At 35.9% G+C, this 20,852-nt stretch overlaps 1 long non-coding RNA gene across 1 annotated transcript; it reads right to left on the bottom strand.

Annotated features, from left to right (window-relative positions):
* Positions 1 to 7,861: 7,861 nt before the first annotated feature.
* LOC150064631 (uncharacterized) lies at positions 7,862 to 10,774 on the bottom strand. Its single transcript, XR_016535174.1, has 3 exons — positions 10,739 to 10,774; positions 10,106 to 10,205; positions 7,862 to 8,311 (listed from the first exon to the last, which is right to left on the bottom strand). It is a non-coding gene; the product is annotated as an uncharacterized LOC150064631 (long non-coding RNA).
* Between the last annotated feature and the right edge of the window lie 10,078 nt (positions 10,775 to 20,852).

Raw genomic sequence — 20,852 nt, 5'->3', positions numbered from 1 at the left:
AAGTATTAAACTACCACTTTGCTTTTGAATTTATTTATTTTTTTGAAAAATATCTTTAATAATTTATTGTTTTATAAAAGTGATATACACAGGGCCAGGAGTTTGGAAGGACCTCTAGGATATAGAAACAAAAGCCATATAATGAGTGATTGTTGTCCTTAATGTACTGTTATCTCTCATCTCTTTTGCTGTCCCTTGGTTATCTCATATTGTTACAGTATCTCACTTTGTTGTCTGATATATTGGATATATGTGTATTTGGTTATTTGAAATTGGATAGGGAAGGGGGAAAAACAAGAAGAGGGGTGGGGGTGGGAAGAGGGAAATGGGGACCAAGACATGAGAAAGGGTATCTATGTATGTGAATTAATGCACCACCTATCTGGAAAATATAATGTACCCCTTCTATTAATTACAATAAAAATATATGAAAGAAGTGATATTCACAGGAGTTCCACTTAGGAGATTCAGGTAATGAGTACATTTCTTTTTGGACCATGTCTCCTTTTCTCAGTTTTTCCCTCTCTTCCCTGTTTCCTTCCCCCAATATGCAAAGTTCATTTTCCACATAGCATCTCTTTTTTTATTAGAGAATTTATTAATGCTGATTTTTACATCATATTTTAGATGACAAGTTTAACAAACAAGTATTCAAGGAGGGAATTTCTATTTACAATCACTGGGACTTAGTATTTAGAACTTAATCAAAATTAGGCTAAGAGTTTGTATGTCATAGAAACATATTAATTTATGAAATAAAACATTTTGTCTATAGAGTCATTGGTTTTTATGTCTATATAGTTATGTTTGTATTTCCATTACCATGTCCATAGCTTTGGGTATGCAGTTATTGAGTCCTCGCTCTTGTACTCTTTGGATTTAATAGCCACATATTAAGGATACCATGCACCTTTTGTTCCTTAGGTCTTGACTTGTCTCACTCAATATGATTTACTCTAGATTCATCCACTTCCCTGCGAATGCCATTATTTTATCTTGCCTGTTGGCAATGTAGAATTCCATTGTGTATATATACCACATTTTCTGTATCCATTCATCTGCAGTGGGGCATCTGGATTGTTTCCATCGCCTGGCTATTGTGAATAGTGCAGAGATGAACATAGCTGAGCAGGTGTCCTTATAATATCTTGGGTCATGATGTTCAGGATAGATGCCCAGAAGTGGTATGGCGGGATCATAGGGAAGGTCTACTTTCAGTTCTTTAAGAAACCTCCACACTGCTTTCCAGAGTGGCTGAACTAGTCTACATTCCCACCAGCAGTATAATAGGGTTCTTTTTTCTCCACAATCCTGCCAGCAACTGTCATTGTCTGACCATTGTCTTGGCCATTCTTGTTGGGGTAAGGTAGTATCTTAGGGTTGTTTTTATTTGCATTTCCTTTATGACCATGGATGATGAACATTTTCTCATATGCTTTGCTGCCATTTTAATCTCTTCTTCTGATAAGTCTTCTTTAGTTCCCTTGCCCATTTAGTGAATGGTTTATTGGGTTTTGGGGGAATTAGTTTCTAAAGTTCTCTGTAGATACTGGATATTAAGCATTTGTCAGATGTATTGTTGGTGAATATCTTTTCCTAGTTGGTTGGCTGTCTCTCTACTTTTGCAACTATGTTTTTATCTGTGCAGAAACTTTTTATTTTTAGGTAGTCCCATTTATCAAGTCTCTCTCCAATCTGTTGTGACCCTGGGATTCTGTTCAGGAATCTTTTGCCTGTGCCTATGAGTTCCAGTGTCTCTCTTATTTTATCATGTAGCAGTTTCACAGTTTCCAGTCTGACGTTGAGGTCATTGATCCACTTTGAGTTAATGCTTGTGCATGGTCTAGGGTCATGTGGCTGCCCAGTTTTGCCAGCACCAATAATTGAATAGACTGTGTTTGTCTTTCCATTTCCTAGTGTCCTCTTTAATTTCTTTCATTAGGCTTTTATAGTTTTCATTCAGTAATTCCTTTACATCTTTGGGTAAGAATATTCCTAAGTATTTTATTCTTTTGGGGGCCCACCTCACTGCCAAAGACAGAAACAAGTTCCAAGTGAAAGGATGGAAACAAATTTTCCACTCCAATGCACCATGAAAAAAGCAGGAGTAGCAATCTTAATCTCTGACAAAATTAACTTCTCAGTAAAATCAGTACATAAAGACAAAGATCTGATTTTACTGTTTCTGTCTTTGTCAGTGAGGTGGGTCTCTTGGAGGCAACATATGGATGGATGGTGTTTCTTAATCCAGTCTGTTGCTCTGTGTCTTTTGATTGGATTGTTCAGCCCATTCACATTTAGGGAGATTATGGAGTGTTGGGAGCCAGAGTGGAATCAAACTGTACCTTGACTTGCATCAGACCATGGCTTTATTGTCTTATTGCTTTCTGGCCCTATTCTATGTAAATGACCTGAGAATTACCATATGAATGTAACACCTGGAGGTTCCCGGGGTCTGGAGGAGGGGAGAAGGGGGAGTGGAAAATAAACGCGGCAGTCTCGGCAGTCTTTGCCTGGACTGCGGACATCCCAGACCCGGTGTGTCTGTCTCTCTTCTTTTTCTTCCTAGTCCTTGTCCCCTATTTCAGGAACCCCAATCTGCGAACCCTGGTTTGCTGCCGGTTGGCCCCGGCAATGGAGAAGTGGTCAGTGTCCATTGCCGTTATTTATTTTTACTTCTAAGTTTCTTTCTTTCTCTTTTTTCCCCTTTTGTGTTTAGTGAATTATAGATGTTTGCTTCTTGATGGGGGTTCTTGATGTTCTACAATTCATTCTCGATTAATTAGTATTTTTTTAACGCTGGTTTAGTGTGCATGTATTCATAAAGCTTCTCTTTGGAGTGAAATATTCTTGTTTCTCCCTCAAATGTAATTGCTAGTTTTGCTGGATATATCAGTCTGGGTTGGCAGTTGGTGGTCTTCAGGACATCAATGATGTTTTCCCAAGCTTTCCTTGCATTTAGCGTTTGCATGGAGAGATCTGCTGTAATTCGAATTTTCTTCCCATTGTAGTATAGCTTCTTCTTTGTTTTTGCAGCATTTAAGATCAATTCCTTAGTATTCAGATCTAGTGTCTTTACTATGATATGTCTAGATGAGTTCCTTCTAGGATCTTCCCTGTTTGGAGTCCTGAAACCTTCAATACTGTGAGTATTTTCCCATTTGAAATTGGGGAAGTTCTCTGTTATGATTTTGGTGAATAAGGTTGCATACCTTTGTCCTGGAATTAGGCCCCCTCCTCAATCCCTATTATAGTGTGGACACTGAGCTGATCATGTCTGCTGAGAGGGTATTGAACTTTTCTTCCACTTCTCTTTTGAATTTGAAGAGTTCCTTGGAAATTTTTTGCTTATGTTTTTGGAATTCAGCCTTAATTTTGTTAGTCATTTCCAAAATCATCTCCTTGATTTGAGTCATATTTCGTGTTTCTTCAGGTATCATTTCTTGGGATGGTGACATCTCTTTTGTCCCTTCGCTCTTGTTTCCTTTTGGGCTTTGTGTGGGATTTTGATTATTTATGTATGTTGTAATTCGTCTTTGTGCTCTCCTAGGCATTGAGAACTGTTGTTGAAGTTCATTCTGTGGTCATTAGGTGGTCCCACTTGGATTGGGACTGGTGGTTCTGGGAATCTCTGTAAACCTGTGGTTCTTGGACAAATTGATTCCTCTGCTGACTGGGTCAGAGTTTGCAGTTTTTGCGGGTGTTTGGCCTGTTCCCAGAGGTTGTGTGCTGCTGCATGACTAGTTCTCAGCCCAACCAGTGGCCTCACAGTGGGCCGTGGGTTGGATCTGCGCGCTTCAGTCTCAGTGAGCTGGGTGGATGGTTGGTTTTCCTGCGCTGCTTCCAGGGGCGGGCCCCCAACCAAGGTTCTGGGGTTTGGGAGTTTCCAGGGGCTCTCAGCAGGACCAGTAGGTGTCCTCTCTGTTCCCAGGAGTGGGGCCTAGCCAAGGACATGGGCTGCAAGGGCGGAGCCTGGCCTTTCTGATTCTCATAAGGCAAGCTTGGCTACTGCTCTGCCCTTCAGTTCCCTGCTGTGTTTCCACTGCTTTGTCAGAGAGTCTGTGACCTGTTGGGGACCGTAAGTGCTGTCTTGCTTAGGATTCCCAGCTAGAAGATGCCCAGCTCAAGATTTGAGGGGGACAGATGCTGGCTCCTATTTTCCCCGCACAACCCACCCTCTGTTGTAAGGCAGGATCTCAGCGCCCTCCACTCTCCAGACCCAGTGGAAGAGGAACCTGTTGGGCAGGTGGGAGCTGGGACACCTCTGCCTCCCTTGGTGGGGTGCTGGGTCTTAGCGTAGCCTGCCTGTCAGTCTCCAGTCAATGGCCTAAGGGAGGGGGCTGTTGAGGAAAGGGACAGGATTCTAAATTCCTTGCCCTCCTGCTCCTGCCAGTCTTTCTCAGGCAGGGTGGAGGGGTCTGAGGTAAGTTCTATTGCTTGGCACCGGCTCTGCTTTCCCGATGGGTTTGGGGACCCACTGTGCTACCCGCTGCGTTACTCAAGCCTCTGCTTTTGGCTGTGGGTGCTCCACGGTGTTGGGGAGTCATTCACTCCCCTCGGATCTCCGCTGCAGCCTGTGTTCCACATCTGGGTTCTGCTGCTTGCTGTTCTGGTTCCGTGTCTGGGTTCAGCTGCTTCTGTGGCTTGCTGGCCAGGTTCTATGCTGGTTTCTGTGTCAGTTGGGGCTTCCCTGCTGTGGCTTTTTTGCAACTTGGAGCCTGCGGAGAGGGGAGGGAGCAGGGGTCTGAATTCTTTGAGAAAGTTGGATGTGAGCTTTATCTGGATTTCTTTTCCGGTTTGAATCCTTCTCCGTTGCTTTTTGAGTTTGTTGTTGTGGATTTCTTAAGGTAATTGGCTCATGGGACCTCCTGATTCTCTCTTTTAATGAGAGAGAGCTAGGCAGCGTCCCTATTGTCTCGGCACCATCTTGCACTAGCCAGATTATACAGCATCTCTTTTTTTAAATATATTTTTATTGTAATTAATAGAAGGGTTACATTACTTTCCCCAGATAGAAGGTGCATTACTACACAAACATTGCTACCCTTTCTCATGTTTTTTGTCCCCATTACCCTCCCCATTCCCGCCCCTCATCTTGTTTTCCCCACTTCCCTATTCTATTTGCTTTTGTATTCATAAACTGAAAAAAGCTAAAAAATGTAAGTAACAGCTATTATTTCAGTATACATTCAAGCATGATGAATTAGAAATTTAAATCTTATGTGTCAACAGAAATTCCAAGCTGAATAATGTCACAGATTCAGCAAATAGCATCTGATAAATGATGACTGAGCCACTCTTCAGATTGATATTAGGACCATAATTGTATTCATGTGATGATGCTTCTATAAAAATTCACATTGGAAATTAAGATCTTGGCAAAATGAAAACTAATGTTATGAGAAAGATAATAGTACAGTTAATTACATACTTCTTTGACATGTTATTTAGTGACTTAATTGCTATTTATACCTGTGTGGTTGTTTTTTGGGGGGTGGATAGCAAAATTAAAATATTCATTTTCATAATTAGAATTCTTGAATTATTAATTTTCTATTGATAACTGATATTCAGTGCCTTTTTTTACTCCTTTTATATTAAGCAAATATTCTGTAATTCATCAAGTGCATCAATACCACATTTCTGGTTTTGCAAGGTGACTTGATGAAGTCCTAGGACTTCTGCTATCCATGAGGTCAATCATCTCATTATGGATAACTCTGACTGAGAGGTACTGTTTTTCTAGGAACCCAAGAACACTATAGATTTCAGAGAGTGACTGGAGACTTCTAATTCCATTCTTCGTGTCTGGAGCAGGGTATTGTAAAAGCTGAAGGTATGACTGATCCCTCAGTTACCAGTTCTTTTATTTGTTTAGAGTTGAAAAGAGACAAATTATGTCACTAGTTCTATACGATAATTTATGAGTGATTAATAATACTTTATGCAGAATTATAAATCTGAGCCAAATTTTAAGGCAAAGGAGAAAGATGCAAAATGAAAAAAAACCTGATGTTAGGGTTGTAAGCTATTTATATTAACTTGTGGTTCCAGTAATAATTCAGTGATATTGCATAAAGGTAGTTTTACTGTGCATGTTGTAATATTTTACCAGAGATGTATAGAAATGCAATGTAATAGATCATGTGTTCCATAAAGAGCAAATATATTAAAAATATCATTAACTTAAATTTGAGAGTTACTTACTTGCCCATTTATCCTACTTCATTTGGTTTACCATGAAATGGTTATTGGTTTATTATTTGGTGATTGTATTAATCATCATTGAATTATTAAAAGAATATAGCAGGCATTTGCTCCTTACGGGGAGAAGGAGTTCATTTCCTGTCATGGGAAACTGGAAGTATAAGTAGCATAGGACCTGATCTCTGACTAGAGATGCTCATTGCCTGCATCACAGCACAATAGGAGCAAAGGGGAAAGCATGTATAGGAACAAGTAGGTTAGAACTAAAACAAAGAGGATAGAAAGGTGTGTGGGGCCGCAAAAAGCAAATTATAGTCATGGAACTCATACCAGATCACTAGGATTCTTTTCTGAAAGCATGTCCACAGTATCATAGACATTCCCTAATACTTCTTACTGATGTAAATGTAGAGAACACATCACATTTTAAATTTTGACTTAAGGATTAATGATTTTATTCTAAATTGTTAAACGATAGATGTTTATATTTGATGCATCAGCACTTACATCTGAATATATTGACAGATGAAGCATACATTGTAATATTTCTTCATTATTTTGTTTAATTTGAGGTTTGTTTTGAGTGGTATTGGGGTTTAGAATTAGGGCCTCAAGCTTGCTACATCTGCTTAGTTTTCTTGGGCCCTCCAGCTTCAGTAACTCCCACAGCTCTAATTATTTTTGAGGTAGAGTTTCACAAACTTTTATTCCTGATCGGGCCTCTAGGATTATAGACATGAACCATCAGTACACGGTTATAGTAGATTTAGCAGTAATGATAGAAATTAGTTTTTTTCACATTTTTATAAGCATCAATTAATAGAAAGGTTTTAATTCAATCTGGCACAAGGAAATAGTACATTTGTGGCTATGATGTGTGTGACAGAAAATTACTAAAAATACATGATAGATATAATACAAATTCCAAGTAATCTGACCTACTAAGAGTCTTGCTGAAAATAGAACAAATGAGGTGACATCACCTAGGGGACGAGGGAAAGGGGAAATGATCAGAATTTAAGGATTAGATGGTAAGGGTAAAACTTTCTGAAGGAACAGATTCAGATGGTTCATTATTTTTACTGAAATCAAATATTATAAGCAAATGCACAGATGGTGAACAGAAGTTTCAGAATATAGTTCCGTAGCAATAGTAACACTAAGTGTGATGTATTTGTATCAAACTGTCGCGTTCTGGAATTAAATTTCAAGGGTTGAAATACATTATGCACACATTACCAGTTTAGTGACCTGGTTAAGGATTTGCAAACCTCTCCCTGTTTTTTCGGCTGGAATGTTTGGATAAGATGATATCTGTTTGTGTAGTTTCTGAGGAATTAGAGATATTCCTGACTACTCTGAATGTGTCAGACATACATCATTCTTTCTATTAATAGCAGTGGGTAAATGTAAACACATTTTTACATTACAATCACTCTACATATTTATGTTTATATTTATAAAGATGACTCCACCTGGATTCATATAGACAGAGGAAAATAAATTGGTAAGGGATGTGGATAGATGGATATATTTATGAGTATATGATGAAATAAAACATATGCAAGATTAATTGATAATTATGAAATGCTTTAGTTACAATTCCAATTTCATTGGAATTATATATACCTTACATAATATAAAATAGCACCAAAGTTTCTGACCAGTTCTTCAATTTCAGATGCACAGTTCTCCCAGTGCGCCATATTATTTTGTGCTTCAAAAGTTGTGCTGTATCCAGCCAAGAACTTTTATCCTTTCACATCCAGAAGTTATTCAGCTATGTTTCTCATTTCATGGGTCAGTTGCTTTCTTTGTTCTCATCCATGAAGGATAAACCCAATGTTTCTTATTGGATTTCAGGCAGGTAGTGTGAGTCTTAACTCTATTATGGATCTTGACTTGTCACAGCTGAATTGCTTCTCTTTGATCCAACCTGAGCAATCTCTACACCCTGTGGAAAATGCCATCTCTGTGGAAGAGAAGCACAATTCAGACCCGAGGATGTTTCTCTTATTTAAAATAAATGGTGGCTGTTGGTGGATGACAAATCTTCAGGCAACTCAAATCTGTTAGTCAATTGTCTCTTGAAGAGTTTTCCAAACTGGAAAAAAGTAATTATACAGAGAGATTATGATATGATTATATCATAGTGTAGCATAAATATACAACATATGTCTGACATATTCTAAAATGTGAAGAATATAAGAAACCCAAGTTTATTTTTGTTTTTGTATTTTTGTAAGTGAAACAAGAATGTGGTGGATTGCTTTGTAATTAAATTCAGATCAATTTCTCCTTTAGATGTGATTTCATTACTCATTAATATTTATTTTTGACATTATTATATGGATCAAATATTCATGTGTAAGAAGAATGAGTACAAAATGTGACAGCAGTGTATGGAATGTTACAGATGTTCCTTACTGCATATTTAGTAAATTCCCCTTTAGGAAAATATTGGCTTAGAGCAACAAGAATATATTACATATATTGCGTAGGCCCGAGGTACAAAACTGAGTCAGTGAGTAATGTGAAGGCATCAATAGGGCAAATTCCTAGAGCTTTTGGGAAGATTCATTTTATTTTTTGCAGTTTCTAAATACCATAGCATTCTCTGTCTCATGATCCATTTTCAAATCCACAGCTTAAGAGCTTCATTTATTTTTCTGACTCTCTGACCTCTGTTTCTGTCACACCGTTTTCTGATTCACATTTCTCCTCTAACCCTCATCAGAATACTTGTGATTATTCTGAGTTCATCAGTAAATCTAGATAAGCCACATTTATACTAACCATTATTTGAATCTCACCTATAGAGTGCATTTTCCATATAACAAGAGGCAACCACAATTTCTGGATATTAAAGTATAAATATTATGGGAGTGTTTTATTTTGCTTAAAATATATGCATTCTTGAATAAAAATCAAATATTATACTAGTTTTTAAGTCAATGTTTTGATAAGATTTGTTAGAAGCCAAACAGATGAGGTCTATATAACATACAACAAACATTTTTTTAAAAAGAACTTGAACATGATCATGAAAGAATTGCCACTGAAAACACGTTCTAAATATTTAAATAGAACAATTAAAGAGAATGCATTTTATATCTCTTCTGAATGACTTGAGATAGTAACTGTGTCTAATAAATCTAAATGTGTCATCTTGTAGAATCAAACAATGATGAGTTAGAACCTATAAACAAGAAGTAGATATTTCTAAAATTTTCTGTCTATAGTCACACTCATATATGTAAAGCACGATGATCTTGTGAATGTTTTGAATTAACTTGCATGGTAACATCAGCAGTGGGACATTGAACCAAGTCCACATTCATTCTTTAGTGATCAAGGTGATGACATTTCTAGCCAGAAGATCAGTTTCTAAGAGAAAATAAAATGATGTTTTTTTATGTCTCTAAAATCAACGTTTCCTGAATAGGCTAAACATGTGAATAATACTTCGAAAATACAAAAGCATGTTAAATTACCAGCAACTTTGTTTTTAATATGTCCTAATTAATCACACGGAAAAGAGAGAACAGAGAATTGTTGCCCTAAAATATTGATTTATGTTACCTAATTAGCTCCAAAATCATTAAAGAGATCTAATAGTGGTATAAAGAGACCAATATTTTGCATGTACTTTAAATTTGTTTCCAAATAGGCATCACTGAAGGATGTAAAATTGGGCATCAAACACTTTCATTGAAGAAAATAATTTAAAAGACAAAAATGTGTTTAAAGAGAAAATTCTGTTGTATTTTTTACTAAAATTTATGCATAAATGATGTGGCAATGTTGAGAATGATTCTTACATTAATTTGTTTAAATGTACCACAAATAACATAGTTCATTCGCACACTGCATTGGAATGACACAAATATAAACTTACCTAAGCATTAATTATAAGCACTTCTAAAACTTTTGTTGCAAGTCATATCTTCTGATATGGTAAAAGGTTCACAAGTGAAATTTCTGGTTTCTGATCCAGGCTACAAAGGATATAAATGACGTGCACTTCATTTTTTAACCCCCAAAGCGAGTAACAATATGACCAAAGTAAAAATGAACTTCTTAAGAAAATACTTATGTCAGCTGGGCACCATGTCCTACGCCTGTTATTGTAGCTGTTTAGGAGACTGAGAACTGAGATGGAAGTTCAAACCCTGCCAGGGCACCTCTGTAAGACTCTTATTTCCAATTAACCACCTGAAAATCAGAAGTGGCCCTTTGGCTCAAGTGGTAGGGTGGTAGGCTTGAGCTGAAGAGCTCAGGAGAGCGCCCAGACTAAGTCCCAAGACCAAAAGAAAATTATCTCAAAGAATTAATGTTGCTGGCTGAAACAGAGAATCAATATTTATGAGAGCAGAAGCACCAAATAGGCACTTGTATGGGAAACCAGAAATGCAGAAGGAAAAAAAAAAAAGAAACAGGAAACAGTATGAACAACAAAAACTAAAACAATTGAATTACGCCTGATAAATTATAAGAGAGTCAGGACAAATCTGTGATGCCCAAAACTCACAGGTACATTCATATTTTGGCAATACCATCTTCTGGTGCTCTGGAACATTCTAACATGAAGATATGGAGACAAATACATTCCTGCTGGACAATGAAATATTCTAGAGCATTCTATTCTTAAAGTTACTTCTCTTTAAAAGAAACTATATTAAAAGATTCTAACATAATGTAAACGTAATTAGCCTAGTCCAACAAATCTGTAGAAATGTCTGCTCCAGCTGGTCATAAAGAAGCATGAAGATATCTTACTGCATCTGCGCTCTCTCTCTCTCTCTCTCTCTCTCTCTCTCTCTCTCTCTCTCTCTCTCTCTCTTTTTCTTTGTATACATTTGTGTGTAGACATAAATACTTATATATATTTAAATATATGCTAAGTAAATAACAGCAATACTATAAGAGTAAGGAGTGATGGATTAAGCATATTTTTTACAATATACACTATGAAAAATAGACTCATTTGAAAGAAGACTAGGGTTAGTAATAAATGTATTTTGAAAACTAGCTGGTTAATGATAAAGTAATTGAGTAAAAGCAACTATGCATAAAAAGGGAGATTAAGAATTTAAAATATTTATTAAAAACCAGAAGTGTGTAATACATGGTAGAAAATAATACAAGCAAAATCAAGTGCATTGATCAGAGAATACTAAAATATGTGTTATAGTAAATTAAGATAAAAATCATAAATATTTTATAATGTGATCCAAAATATGACATCTGGTAAAATCACTTTTAGTATGGAGGTAGAAATATTTTAGTACAAAAATTAAGGCTGAAACTGGACTAACTGTAATCAGAAGTAAAATAGCTGTATTAATTTTCAATTAAATAGTCCTAAGATTAAAGACAGTAACTGTAAGGTCTGCTGAAAGGAAACTCCATGCAGTTCAGGTGGCAGACCTCCTGCCACCCACAATGGAATTGGGCAGAGCAAGAGCTTATGGTGGAAAGTGAGAGATTATATAGGGGGTATATCCACAGTGGAAGTGGATGTAATCTCAGAGGATAGGGAAATACCTCAGACTGGGGGACCTCCGACTGCTCCCAGGTATGCCAGTTGCCAGGGTTACAGGTGCTGTGCCTGGATTTCCACGGTGCAGGGGGAGAGCACATATATCTATGTCTCTATGTATATATGTATATATGAATCTACACACACACATGTGTAATATATAGCACAATAGGCCATACTCTGGGCTATAAAACTAATCAGGTGCATGTATGTGTGTGTGTGTGTGTGTGTGTGTGTGTGTGTGTGTGTGTGTGTGTGTGTGTCCATCCTAGGGCTCGAACTCAGGATCTGGACACTGTCCTGGAGAACTTTTGCTCAAGGCTATCACACTACCATTTGAGCCACAGCTTCACTTCTGACTTGTTTTGGGGGTTAATTGTCCATAAGAGTGCTAAGGTCTTTCCTACCTTAGAAGATTTTGAACCTAGATCTTCAGATCTCAGCCTCCTGGATAGCTAAGATTACAAGAGTGAGCTACCTATTGTTGCTGCTGTTGTTGTTAATGTAAATTGATTGTATCCTCTTGGATACCGCTTGAGCCACAGCATTACTTCTGGCTTTTTCTATGTATGTGGTACCGCAGAATCAAACCAGGTCTTCAGGCATCCTAGGCAAGCACTTTACCACTAGGCCATGCTCCTGACCCTTGTCTTGGCTTTTTCTAAACAAATATAATTATCCAGATCTTAGCTTCGTAAAAAAGTAGAATTACAGGTACAACTCACTGGTGTTCAGTCATGACTTATTAATTTTACTTATACTTTACAGACTGCTGAAAAGATTATATTAATTTCTTCAAACAAGCAGAAGACAATCATATCAGCAAATTAATCATTTTTTCACTTTTATATTTTACCATCTTACTTAAATCTTGACAAATGAAATAAATAGTATTTAATTTTTTTCTCAGTTGACCAGTTTCATGTGAGCAGAGGAAATGAATTCATTCAATTAATATTAGGTTAATTACACTGGGCAGTTTTTAAATTTGTGTTTTTGTTTCTTAAAAAGCTAGCACAAACAGGCTTAACATAGAAACCCAAAATAAAATATGCTTACTTTTCTTTAAAACATGTATGTTTATTTTATAGTTTCTGCCTTTAGGTTAAAGAAGTTTATATCAAGTAATTATCTTTTCCTCAACACAATTTGTCTTGTTAAAATTGCATGACTTAATATATTACCTTAAGCTTTCATAAAAATCTATGAACTATCATAATTGAAATAAATGGAATGAAATGCTAGGATGAATGATTAACAATACATATGCTTGATCAATCCATCATTCATCTCATTAGGGATGAAATATGTATAAATATAACTTTGCTCAGAATGTTGATATGGTTTAGCTTGATTTATTAGAAAGATATCTTTTTCAATTATTAGTTAAAGAAGATGCTTCTATTATTTTACTAGCTGAACAATAGCTATAGTGTATAAACTCCTGTCTTACATATCACAATGTCGTGACTGTTGTGTTATTTTGGATATGATTTACAAGCCTAAGTGTCATAGGTAAGAGACAGACTATACCCTAGTCACTGTGTATCACTCATAGACCCAATTCTTCTGTGCTAATTAGGATTTGAAAAAGCTGTGGAATTTTATTAAAGCAGATCAATTCATGAGTCAGAATTACTTTATGAAAATATAATTGTTTTAAATACCCCTGATGTTGCATGACCGCATAGTTGAGAGACCACTACTGTAGCACATATAAACCAAAAAAATAAAGATATCAAAATGACATTTGTCTAAATATTTTATTCATCCCTACAAGTGTTTCTACTTAATTCTCAAGAATTTTGAAGTCTAGAAGTCAGATTTTACTTAACTAAGCACAAAATTTAAATCAAATAAAGAAGAATGAAAAGCCTCTCCTTTGCCTTAAACTAAATGAAGACAGATTCACCTGAGTTTTCTGACCCATAAAAATCAATAAGCAAATTTCCTATAGTGAGTGTCTGAAAAGAGAAGTAAAGAAGAAACTATGGACAATATTCCGTACTATAATAATAAACTCAATATCCAAGGAACTATGATGACCTAATTACTTTTAAATGTCAAGACTAAATGGTATTTTTCTGCTTTCTTGTCCTCCAAAGATCAAACAGAGTTTAAGCAGGATTCTTTGACTGTAGTTGTCTAATTCAAAATAGTTACAAGAGAAAAGCAAGTGGAGAAATGTTTTAGTGATGAAAAATTCATTAATTAAAGAAAGAATTGAAATGCACAGAGATTATTTAAGAAAGTCCTATGATAGATAGAGGTCTAGTTTTACCCTCAGGTCCAGTGTCAGCAGTCATTTCAGGAATGGCTGACACTTTTCCTATGGTGGTCACATGGTTGGGATTGAAATACTAATTTCTTAAATAATTCTTGTTCAAGTCAATGACAGCACAGCAAAGCAGCCCTTGTGTTTCAGATTTGAAGGAGTCCTGGATACTGATTGCAAATGCCAGGTTTGCCCTCATGTCACTCGACATGAAGGATCTATGCCCTTTAGAAAGTTTCCAGTTGTAGTGATTAGTTTTCATTTGTAGCTATAGCAGATTGTGCAAGAGTTAATACCTTCAAACAACACACCCTTAGTAGCATATGACTTGAAGGTCAGAAGTACAAAATCAGCCACACACGTTCAAAGAAAGAGTACCCACAGAACTAGATGTTTCTGCAAGTTACAGAGGAGAATCCCTTTTGCAACACTTCCCAGTGTTCAGAAGCTTTGGCTTCTGGTCTTTTTCTACATTTTCAAAGACAACAGCAGTGCAGAATCTTCAGCTCTCCCTGCTTCCAGAATGGCATTTAATCTTTAAAAATTTAATAAAATGTTTTAGTCCATAGAACTTATGATAACAATGGCAAATGTAAGAATTAATTTACTGTGGTGATACCACTACACAAAGCCAGTAAATGCACACATATTGAATGAATTATATTTTAAATATTTTATCATTTCTTTCCCTGGTAGCATGTACCATGTTCAATACTAAATAACTTCCAGATAGTCCAACTGTCTTTCTTAATATTATAACTCTAAATGAAAACAATATTTTTTATAAAGTGATAGCACACAGTACATTCTAATCAATATGGTTTAGATGCTTTGGAATAAAATCAGTAGCTGAACTGTTGACATTTTTTTCATTAATGATGTACAGATGTAACACACTGATTAAGAAAAAATGTTGGAGACCATTGCTTTTAGCCTCCTGAGGAAGTCAGATTTTAAGATGGCACCTGGCAGCTTACCAATGAGTCAGTATTTGTTGACCAGGAAGTTTCTTTGCATTGGTTGATTTGTTTCTTACTTGCTTGTGGATAGAGTGGTTTGTTTGCTGCTTTGCAGATGACCTTTACTGTGATTGGCTGCTTAAGGTTATAAATAGTTCCGGGGAATGGGGAAGAATGGAGAGAGAACAAGGGAGAAAAGACGGAGGAGGGAGAGGACAGAGGAGAGAGGCAGAGAAGAAAGGAGAGAGAAATAAACAACTTCTGCTTGCAGCGATTTGAGTCTGTGATCATTCCCAGTACGCCTCCGAAGTGATGTGTCGTTGGGGCAGGCAGCGACAAAAAGAAATATTAACAAAATAGTTTACCCTCAGAAAATGTTTCAATTGCTTAATATTATTACCAGAGCTTCTTTTATGAAACACAAGGTAGAGGTAGATTTCCATGTTTTTATCTTTGATCAAATAATTAATTTAAGTACAGAAATTTATGAAATATAGAAAATCAAACATAAAAGCAAATGCATTCCATAATTTTCCATAATTCAGGACAAGAAAGTGCTGTTGCAAAGGCAAGAGATAATATTTATTTTTGTACATTCACAATATTATTTGAGCAGAAAAGTTTACATATAAATACTTGATGAATACATATAAGTGGATATAGATTCAAGGTAACATTTGTATTTTGCAAAATTCAAATATTTCCTCTCAAACAAACACCAAATCTGGCTGAAAATCAAATTTTCAAAAAAATCCAAAAGATCATTTTATTTTCCTTGTGTATGCGAAGTAGTAGATTTTAATTAAGTTTACCATAAGCTTGTTTTTTTTTTTTTTTTTTTTTTTTTTTTTTTTTGCCAGTCCTGGGGCATGACCTCAGGGCCTGGGCAATGTTCTCGAGGCTAGAACTCTACCACCAGAGCCAAAGCATCACTTCACTTCTGGCCTTTTCTGTGTATGTGGTGCCAAGGAATCAAACTCAGGGCGTCTAGCATGGTAGGCAAGCACTCTATCACTATGCTATGCTCTTGGTCACTAAGTTTAGTTTTAATTGATTACATTCTTATGCCATATTATCTTTCAATAAAACTGTACATGGTATAATGTTTAAACTAGATTTAGTATATCTACCTCACCAAATAGTTATCATCTTCATTTTATTTTCGGCTTGCACAAAATGAGTAACTATCTGTTCATCATCTCGATTTTACTCTAAATACATAACCAGAAATAGAATTTTTCAGTTATAGGGAAATTTTTTCTAAACCCTTCTCTACCTCTCCTTCTCCTCCTTCCATTTCCTTTCTCTATCAATTGGTTATCCATTGATTGATAGATGGACCCATTAAAAAACACTATACTCTTTTTAATACATTCCTTTTTCATCAATAATCTTCAATAATTCGTGTTTCACCATGTGTTACATTTGCTTTTCAATAATACTTAGGCTTACTAGGAAGAGGTACTCTCAAATGTTCGACTGTTTGTCGTTTTGTTTTTTATTTGTTTTTATTTTATGCCAATCCTCAGAACTCAAGGCCTGGGATCTGTCTCTGAGCATTTTACCTTTTTTTCTTAAGACTAGTACTGCACAATTTAAGCCACTGTTCCACATCTGGCTTTTTATGGTGAGCAATTGGATGTAAGAATTTTATGGACTTTCTTGCCTCTGCTCAGTCTTGGAACTTCAAAAGTGCTATCATCAGATTTTAGTCTCCTGATTACCAAAGATTATAGCTATGTGCCATAAGATCCCAGTGTCTGATATGGATTTGAGTTCTAATTCTCTGAGAGTAATTAATGTCCAATAGTTTTTCATATACTGATTGGCCTATGCCATCTCTAAAGGAAGATCTACCATGTCAAAATTATATTTTTGATTGCATTTGATTGTGATTTTATATTTCCTTACATTCTGAACAATTCAAAATAATAAAAATATATGTTTAGGCTGATCACTGGTGGCTCAGGCCTATAATACTAGTAACTCAGTAGCCAATCCAGTTCTAAACCAATGCTGGCAGTAAAGTCCATGGGACTCATTTCCAAGTAACCACCAGAAACTGGAAGTAGAGAAGTGGCGTAAAGTAGGAAAGCACTAGCCCTGAAAACAAAAGCTCAAAGAGAGTGTCCAGTTCCTGAGTTCAAGCCACATGATTGGAAAAAGAAAATTATAAAAGAAAATGCACTTAAAGGCAGGCATAATATTTAATAATAAAAATACATATCTAACATTTAATCTTTTGTCCTGAGCATTACCTATACACACACATTTCAAAAATCTCTTAGCTTACATTGTACCTTAGTAATGTATGTAGTAATATGGTATTTATAATAAATAATTCCTAGCAAATATCTATGTTTGTTCTAGTTCCATTTACAGATTCACATTTAATTATGAAGTGGTAGAGTGTCTCTAAGACTGTGGTATGTTCAACAATTGTATCTAAGTTATGATTTAGTCTTGATTAATTTAATTCATAAATGAATCTACCTCTACTCCACTTTTTTATGGTTCCTTGAATGTGCCATTAGATACAACTTGTGTTAGTATTGTTCTTCCTCCTGCATCAAATCTGTGTTAAGATATGTTCATTCAAGATTGAGATCAAATTTATTATTCCAACATGTTTATATGATCTAATTACTGTCTTTGCTAAAAACTTCTAACTGAACACATCTTGACAACAGTTTAGGATAAAAATCTTTGTTATTTGTGCCTTTCCCACTTCTACAACTTTATTCTCATTGCTTCCTATTTACATCCTTTATAAATTGGTCCTAAAGAATTTACTTTTCTTTCTGGAGCATCTTGCTTCTCTCCACTCCATGACTTCTCACCTTCTTCTCAGTCTCTTCTAACTTCTTCATATTGTTTTTTCAGTCTGTTCCTTACTCAGTTTTAGATTCATCCTTAAATTATGATGTTTTATTTCCTGCTATATCTAGGATATGTTTTCTGAATGGTATTTCCCATTAACAACATATATTTCCCATGTGAAATCTCTGCTAGAATTAAAATCTCTAAGGGAAACAGAGTTCAATAATATAACAGAGAAATGGCACATTCTTTGCATTGAATTGACATAGGTAAGCAATAGTAGGTAAGGAATCAAGTTGACTTTTATCTATTTTCCAAGAAAAGCAATTATTTCATTTTGATTAGCATTTGTGTGCGAAGTCTTCAGACATAAGAAGAATCTCAGTTTGAAAAACTGCCATTTTATACTATTGATTTAATCAAACAGCGCAGAAAATTTTCTGCTTTCTTTGGTTATTTAAAAATGGGATTATAATGTGAATATATAGTAAATTAAATCAGAGAAGTCACATAAACGAGGAATACAGAATCATTTTCGTACATCAAAAGATTTGTCTTTACAAATTAAGCCCATTTTATTGTTTTTTTTCCCTCAGAGGTCCACAGATTTATATAAATCACTATTACAAATCTGTTTCACATGGAATTACTAATGGTTATTCAGAGATATACATCATGATATATTTATATTAGTGTTAAAAGTGACCTGAGAATTCATCCTCAGTAATGTTGCAATGACTGATAATAAATTTAATCAGTTGCCTCAAATTGCGCATATTTACTGTTTGTAAGAGTGTCAGATATTTAAGTTTTGGTAATATCATTGATAAAAATCCATATATTTGATTTACCTAGCACCATGAGTTTATACATATGAATGAACAGGCTTTAAGTTCCTTTTTTCATATATTTTTATTGTAATTAATAGATAGATGGTGCATTAATTCCCATACATTGATACCCTTTCACATGTCTTGGTCCCCATTTCCCTCCCCCCCCAACCCCACCCCTCATCTTGTTTTCCCCCTTCCCTATCCAATTTCAAATAACCAAATAGAAATATATCCGATATATCAGGTAACAAAGTGAGATACTGTAACAATATGAGATAACCAAGGGACAGCAAAAGAGATGAGAGATAACATAGTATTTTTCTATATCCTAGAGATCCTTTCATTTAGTATCCTACTATATGGCCTTTTGTATCAAGGTTTTGCTCTATTGAAAATCTCTGCTGGGAGAGCTCAAGGTTTCTACTGATTATGACAAATGAGGGAAACCATTGAGCCTAAGTTCCTTTGAGTGTGGCTTACTTCACTTAATATGATCTTTTCTAAGTCTTTCCATTTCCTAACAAATGAGGCAATGTCATTCTTTCTGACAGCAGCATAGAATTCCATTGCGTACAAATACCACATCTTGTTCATCCACTCATTAACTGAGGGACTTCTAGGTTGGTTCCATATCTTTGCTATGGTAAATAGTGCTGCAATGAACATTGTTGTGCTGGTGGATTTAGTATGTCCTTGTTTCTGGATGATTGGGTAAATACCAAGTAGTGGAATTGCTGCGTCATAGGGGAGCTCTATGTTTAGTCTTTTGAGGAACTGCCATACTGCTTTCCAGAGTGGTTGAATGAGTTTGCACTCCCACCAACAGTGTAGTAGTGTCCCCTACTGGCCACATCCCCTCCAGCATCTGTCCTTATTAGTTTTCTTGATCCTGGCCATTCTAACTGGAGTGAGGTGGAATCTTAGAGTTGTTTTGATTTGCATTTCTTTTATGACCAGAGATGTTGAGCATTTCTTCATGTGTCTGTAGGCCATTTTTGTTTCTTCTTCAGAGAAGACTGTCTTTAAGGCTTTGGCCCTTCTTTTACTGGGATGATTGTTACATTGAAGATTAGTTTTGGAGTGATTCAATTTTTTGAGCTGTTGATATATTTTAGGTATGAGGCCTTTGTCTGTTGTGTGGTTGGTGAAGATCTTCTCCCACTCTGTAGGCTTCCTAATTAATTTACTAGCTATGTCCTTTGCCATACAAAAGCTCTGCAGTTTAATACAGTCCCACTTCCTCAGCCTTTCTCTAATTTGTTGTGGTTCTTGGTCCTTATTAAGAAAGTTTTGACCTGTGCCAAGGAGGTCTAGTGTATCTCCTATTCCTTTTTGTAAAGTTTTCAGAGTGTCAGCTTTTACCTCCAGGTCTTTGATCCATTTGGAGTTAATTCTAGTGCAGGGTGACAAAAAAGGATCCAAGTTTAGTTTTTTGCAGGTGCTTAACCAGTTCTGCCAGCACCACTTGTTGAAGAGGCTGTCTTTCTTCCATTCTATTTTTTTCGCTCCCTTGTCAAAGATTAGGTGGCCATAGGTCTGTGGTTTAATATCTGGGTCTTCAGTTCTATTCCATTGGTCTTCAGGCCTGTTCTTGTGCCAGTACCAAGCTGTTTTGAGAATTATAGCTCTGTAATAGAGACTAAAGTTTGGAATTGAAATTCTTCCTGTAGTTTTCTTTCTGCTAAGAAGTGTTTTTGCTATACGGGATCTTTTATTATTCCATATGAAATTTTGGATTGCCTTCTATTTATTTAAAGAATGACATTGAGATATTGATGGGTATTGCATTGAGTTTTTAGATAGCCCTTGGCAAGATTGTCATTTTCACGATGTTGATTCTTCCAGTACAGGAGCATGGGAGGTTTTTCCATTTCCTCAGTTCTGCTTTAATTTCCTTTTTCAGAGTTTTAAAGTTTTCCTCAGAAAGATCCTTTACATTCTTAGTTAAGGTAATTCCTAAGTACTTTATTTTCTTTGAGGCTATTGCAAAAGGAGTTGCTTTCCTGGTTGTTGCCTCATTCCTCTCACTGTTGGCATAGAGGAAGGCAGTTGATTTTTGAGGGTTAATTTTATACCCTGCTACCCTTCCAAAGTTTTGAATCAGCTCAAAGAACTTGGGAGTAGAGTCTATAGGATTCTTTATATACAGGATCATGTCATCTGCAAAGAGGAAAGTTTCCCTATTTGGATCCCCTTTATGCTTCAGGCTTTAAGTT

This window comes from Megascapheus bottae, chromosome 4 (assembly GCF_031878675.1).
Source record: "Megascapheus bottae isolate mThoBot1 chromosome 4, mThoBot2.hap1, whole genome shotgun sequence".
Lineage (NCBI taxonomy): Eukaryota > Metazoa > Chordata > Mammalia > Rodentia > Geomyidae > Megascapheus > Megascapheus bottae.
The sequence above is the reverse complement of the archived record's forward strand: the minus strand, read 5'-3'. Positions and strand labels throughout refer to the sequence as shown.